We start from the raw sequence: 6315 nt of genomic DNA on the forward strand, positions 1-6315 counted from the left end.
AGGCCCCAAAAGAGAGAGGGCCCGGTACCGAAAAAAAAAAAAAAAAAAAAAAAAAAAAAAAAAAAAAAAAAAAAAAAAAAAAAGGGCTAATTTAATATATCAGCCTTAAAAATTAATCTTAAAAAACTAAGTAATTAAAAAAATGACCAACTGTGTCATATCTCAATGTAATAAGGAGAAAAAATATATGAATTATTATGCAGATATATTAAACAGGGGAAAAATAATTCTTCTTTAACAATGTACATTCATATGGCTATATCTAAACTTTTAAAGGCACTTTGGTGCCATTAAAATATTTTACAAAACTATTTTAGAGGAAGCTTTTCAATTTACACTTTATTCTTCTTCTACCAGCAAGGTTTCAAGAAAAATAAGCATTCTTCTTATTTACCAGCTTTAAACATAAAGAACACTACCCTAGCAATGTTATAGAAGTGGTAGAAGTCCCTAGTTTTATTGGCTGAAAGTTCAGCCCAGAGATAATGAATGTAATGAATTTATTTAAACCCTGTGATAACAAATGTATTAAAACTACTTAATTATGATATATACAGCTCAATAATTTTATATAAATAAATATATAATTTTATATAAAGAAAAAGAAAATGTATATGGTTTATGACTCACTTCTTTCTTTTTATGTACTATATATATATATTGAAAGATTACTATTCCCCTAGAAAGTAAAAGAAATAATCCAGTTATGCTTAGATCTGCAGAAAATTTTCTTTCTTGTTATCTGGCAGAATAATCTCATTGAACAGCTGTGATAAACCATATATCAAATGTCATTATCTCTCTGCTTCATCACTTCAGTACCAAATGCTAATTTTGTATCAAACTACTGGAATGATTAAGGCTAAATAAAACTGATTTCATATAAATTTGCGTATAAAAAGTAATGAATAATTTTAAACATTTTGTTAGACATGTTTAGATTGAAGAAAATATGTGAATGCTTGGGAAGCATTCATTTCTTCACTGAATTATTAAAAAAGAAATACTCCAAAATTACTTTTTAGTGGGATGGGGGGAGTGGGAGGGAGGCTCCAGAGGGAGGGGATGTATGTATACATATAGCTGATTCACTTCGTTCTACAGCAGAAACTAACACAAACTGTAAAGCAATTATACTCCAATAAAAAAAAAAGTATATATATCAAAAACAAAACAAAACAAACAAAAAAGAATGTGTATGAAGTAAAGCCTGGTCATAGTTTGAAAAGCTAAAAAAAAAAATTCCCAAGCTTCATAGAACTAAATATGTAGTATTTTTAGTTAATACACGATTTATTATGCAATAGCCCTTTATAGGATATTAAGCAAAAATCATTATATAGCTGACATAAAGAAACACATAAAAATTGCTAAGTCATAGTATTTATCATTTGATCTCATCTTTCTTTGTGAATTCCAGTCAACTGTTTTAGTTAAAATTAATTAATTTATTGAAGTATAGATGATTCACAATGTTTCAGGTATACAGCAAAGTGATTTGGTTATACATATATACATATGTATATTCTTTTTTAGGTTCTTTTCCATTATAATGGTTATTACAAGATATTGAAAATAGATCCCTGTGCTATATAGTAGGTCCTTCTGGTTTATCTATTTTATGTACAGTAGTATGTATCTGTTAACCCCAACTTCCAAATTTATCCCTCCTCCCCCTTTCCCCTTTGGTAACCATAAGTTTCTTTTCTATGTCTGTGTCATTTGATCTCATCTTAAAAGATATCTTTAAAACATATCCTAAATCAAGTTTAGATATATTGAAAGAAAATAAAAATAATTTTCCAAAATGGTTTATGAGTAAAAAGATCATAAGTTTTGATTTATTGCTTCTCTAGATTTTTATTTATTTAGAAAACTAGACTTTTTAGTACATATAAATTTTCATTTCTATTTATAGGCATATCTGTGTTACAAGCCACTTTGGAATAATGCATATTTTCTTTTAAGTATGCGACAATGATTAAATTTTACAACTTGAAAGTCATGAAAATCCGCACTCTCTTCTTCAAAATACTAGATATTCATAAGTTTAGTGTAAAACCAGTAAGAAACATATGGATCTTATTGATTACTGTGGGAAAGATCTGATAGTCACCACCACTTTCCATGTCTCTTTTTTTTCTTTATCTGACAATGAGAACTATGCAACGATGTAGTTCAGTTCTCCATTGTCTTGGCATACAGGAAGCTCAGAACCACATTAAGTCCTCAAAGATATTTCTTCTACCTTCTCCGTGTGATTTCTGAGCTTTTTCAAAATTCACTTTAGCTTCTCTGTTTTTTGGGGGGGGGGAGGGAGGGACGTAGGTAGTGTCTACATTAATAAATAATTAAGAGATAATTATTTAATTTATAAAAATTCCAAGAGTCAGCAAAATTAAGCTTAAGTGTTGGGAAGTTCCAATCCCTGAGGAATAATAGTAAACAAAGACAAAGTATTTCCTAAGTCTCTCTGTTATTTTAAAACATTGTCATTTTAGCCTCTTACAGTTCTGTATCTGCTTCCTCTTCCTCTGTCCCAAATGGAAGTGCTACTCCCTCCGAATTATAACTTTTAGTGTGTCAGTCTCAATTTCCTAAGAGTTTATCTTCTATTGTAAAAAACAGCCCCAATTTTAACTTTTGAATTTGTGTTTATCTGCCTAGGAAGATGCATCTCATCTAGAGCAGCGGTCCCCCAACCTTTTCGGCACCAGGGACCGATTTCGTGGAAGACAATTTTTCCATGGACCAGGGGAAGGGGGGGAATGGGGGGATGGTTCAGGCAGCAATGCAAGCATTGGGGAGTGATGGGGAGCAGCAGATGAAGTTTTGCTCACTCACCACTCACCTCCTGCCGTGTGGCCCAATTCCTAACAGGCGGCGGACAGGTACCCGGCGGCGGCCCTGGGGTTGGGGACCACTGATCTAGAATGTATGCAGAATGCCTTTCAAATAATTGTACCCAGAAGACAAACTGATGAAGTATGATAGGGGAAGGTCTCTGGTGGGGACAAAAAAGATTTCAAGGTAATATGTTATGAACTATGATATAAAAAGGCTAGGAGAGCATAGCTAAACTCTATTATGATTATTGTTTATTTATTAAAAATTAATATGTTTCTCAAGGAGACAGGCAATCAGCCACTTTTGCAGTTAAGTCCATACTATTTTATAAGCAACATTACTTATTAAACACTACAGTGTTAAAAGATTGTGAAGGAGAATTTAATTGAATGTGAAAATAGTAAAAGCAGTGTGTGCACCATCCTGGCACATAATACGGAGTATTCTTGTGTTTAAGTATCAGCTGATCAAGGAGGCTTCACTGTGCCTTAGAGAGAAAGATCAGGAAACACTGGACAAAAAACTGGTTTCCTTCGAAGGAAGAATCCAAATAGGAACTCAACTGCCAAACCCTCAGGCATTTCTCAATAAACACGAGACTAAATCATGCCTAGCTTTTATTTGCCAATGTTTTATCTTGATATTATCTGCTTATGATATATAGATAAATTTGTGAGTTAAATGTAAAATTACCAAAGAAATTTTTATTCCCCCATTCTGTATTTTTTCCCATCTCAATTTTGACAAATCTCACAACAAATATCCAAATGTTGGATTTTTAAAAAGAAATATTGCATTGTTATCATCCAAGTCTATGCTCACAAGACAGAAAGGGGAATCCCTAGGTGCCAGCCACAAAGAGGATGCTGAAAACCAGAGGTACCCAGAGGACCTGGGCCGCGGCAGCACAAAGGAAAGGAAGGGAAGTTGCTTCAGATCCTAGCAATCCAGAAGCTTGAATTTCAATACTTTTATAAGGACAAAAGATGAGGCCCTTGGCTCTAAAGAGATGGACTGGAATTACTACTTTTGTGTAAACCTTGGAATCTAAGAAAGCTGAACCCTCAGTGAAAGAAAAGTCTAGAAAAAATAAATTCACCCAGTAGCCCAGGTTTGTTTCTGTCTGAGCCCTAGATTTAAAAACAAATAAATGTTCCTCTTGTGGAATCAAATCCAAGGCTTGTGGCTCTTGTAGATTTGGGACCTAAATTTACTCTTTCCTCCATAGTATGGGAAAGTAAGAAAATCTAGTCCAACATGGTGACACTCTGGAACATATGACAGAACCAGAGGAATTCCCACTACTTAGCTGCCTCAGGATTCACACAGATAAAGCACTGGAGTCTCAAAATTACAAATTAGTGAACTATACTGTGCAAACAAAACAGAAGAATTACTTGAAATACTAGAAGAGCAATCTAGAAAAGGCCTGGGAGACTGCGGGTGGCAGAGGGGGAAGCTTCGGAGCCGCGGTGGAGAGCGCAGTAACGGGTGCGGAGGGCAAAGCGGAGAGATTCCCGCAATACATCAGAAATACATCTACATGTGGAATAACTCCTACAGAACACCTACTAAATGCTGTCCGAAGACCTCAGACTTCCCCAAAGGCAAGAAACTCCCCACGTACCTGGGTAGGGCAACAGAAAAAAGAAAAAACAGACACCAAAGAATAGGGACGGTACCTGCACCAGTAGAGGGAGCTGTGAAGGAGGAAAAGTTTCCACACACTAGGAAGCCCCTTCACTGGGGGAGACTGCGGGTGGCGGAGGGGGAAGCTTTGGAGCCACGGAGGAGAGCGCAGCAACAGGGGTGCAGAGGGGGCACAGGGGAGAGATTGCCGCACAAGACTGGTGCCGACCAGCACTCACCAGCCGGGGCGGGCGGGGGCTGGGAGCTGAGGCTCGGGCTTAGGTCGGATCGCAGGGAGAGGACTGGGGTTGGCTGCGTGAACACAGCCTGAGGGGCTAGTGCGCCACGGCTAGCCAGGAGGGGGTCCGGGAAAAAGTCTGGAGCTGCCGAAGAGACAAGAGACTGTTTCTTCCCTCTTTGCTTCCTGGGGCGCGAGGAGAGGGGGATTAAGCGCGCTGCTTAAAGGAGCTCCAGAGACGGGCGCGAGCCGCGGCTATCAGCGCGGACCCCAAAGACAGTCATGGGACGATAAGGCTGCTGCTGCCGCCACCAAGAAGCCTGTGTGCGAGCACAGGTCACTCTCCACACCTCCCCTCCCGGGAGCCTGTGCAGCCCGCCACTGCCAGGGTCCCGGGATCCAGGGACAACTTCCCCGGGAGAGCGCACGGCACGCCTCAGGCTGGTGCAACGTCACGCCGGCCTCTTAAGCCACAGGCTCGCCCCGCATCCGTACCCCTCCCTCCCCCCGGCCTGAGTGAGCCAGAGACCCCGAATGAGATGCTCCTTTAACCCCGTCCTGTCTGAGCAAAGAGGAGATGCCCTCGGGGGACGCGCGCAGAGGCAGGGCCAAGTCCAAAGCTGAAACCCAGGAGCTGTGCGAACAAAGAGGAGAGGGGGAGGTCTCTCCCAGCAGCCTCAGAAGCAGCGGATTAAAGCTCCACAATCAACTTGAAGTGCCCTGCATCTGTGGAATACCTGAATAGACAGTGAATCATCCCAAATGCAGGAGGTGGACTTTGGGAGCAAGATGTATTATTTTTTTCCCCTTTTTCTCTTTTTCTGAGTGTGTATGTATGTGCTTCTGTGTGAGATTTTGTCTGTATAGCTTTTCTTTCACCATTTGTCCTAGGGTTCTGACCATCCCATTTTTTTTTTACTTTAAAAAATTTTTCTTATTAATAATTATTTTTTATTTTAATAACTTTATTTTATTTTCTTTCTTTCTTTCTTCCTTCCAATCTTCCTTCCTTCCTTTCTTCCTGTCTTCCTTCCGTTCTTCCCTTCTTTCATCCATCCATCCTTCCTTCCTTTCCTTTCTATTTTTTCTCCCTTTTATTCTGAGCCGTGTGGATTAAAGGCTCTTGGTGCTCCACCAGGCGTCAGGGCTGTGTCTCTGAGGTGGGAGAACTAACTTCAGGACACTGGTCCACAAGAGACCTCCCAGCACCACAGCGATATCAAATGGCGAAAATCTCCCAGAGATCTCCACCTCAACACCAAGACCCAGCTTCACTCAACAACCAGCAGGCTACAGTGCTGGACACCCTATGCCCAACAACTAGCAAGACAGGAACACAGCCCCATCCATTAGCAGAGAGGCTGCTTAAAATCATGAGGCTATAGACACCCCAAAACACACCACCAGACGTGGACCTGCCCACCAGAAAGACAAGATCCAGTCTCATCCACCAGAACACAGGCACTAGTCCCCTCAACCAGGAAACCTACTCAATCCACTGAACCAACCTTAGCCACTGGGGACAGACACCAAAAACAACGGGAACTATGAACCTGCAGCCTGCAAAAAGGAGACCCCAAACACAGTAAGATAAGCAAAAT

The 6315-nt window shown here is 39.9% G+C and overlaps 1 protein-coding gene across 5 annotated transcripts in view; it reads right to left on the bottom strand.

Annotated features, from left to right (window-relative positions):
* RPS6KA5 (ribosomal protein S6 kinase A5) overlaps positions 1-6315 on the bottom strand; it is a 194608-nt gene that overhangs the window by 45941 nt on the left and 142352 nt on the right. The gene's annotated exons all lie outside the window — the stretch shown is intronic.

This window comes from Physeter macrocephalus, chromosome 11 (genome assembly GCF_002837175.3).
Source record: "Physeter macrocephalus isolate SW-GA chromosome 11, ASM283717v5, whole genome shotgun sequence".
NCBI lineage: Eukaryota > Metazoa > Chordata > Mammalia > Artiodactyla > Physeteridae > Physeter > Physeter macrocephalus.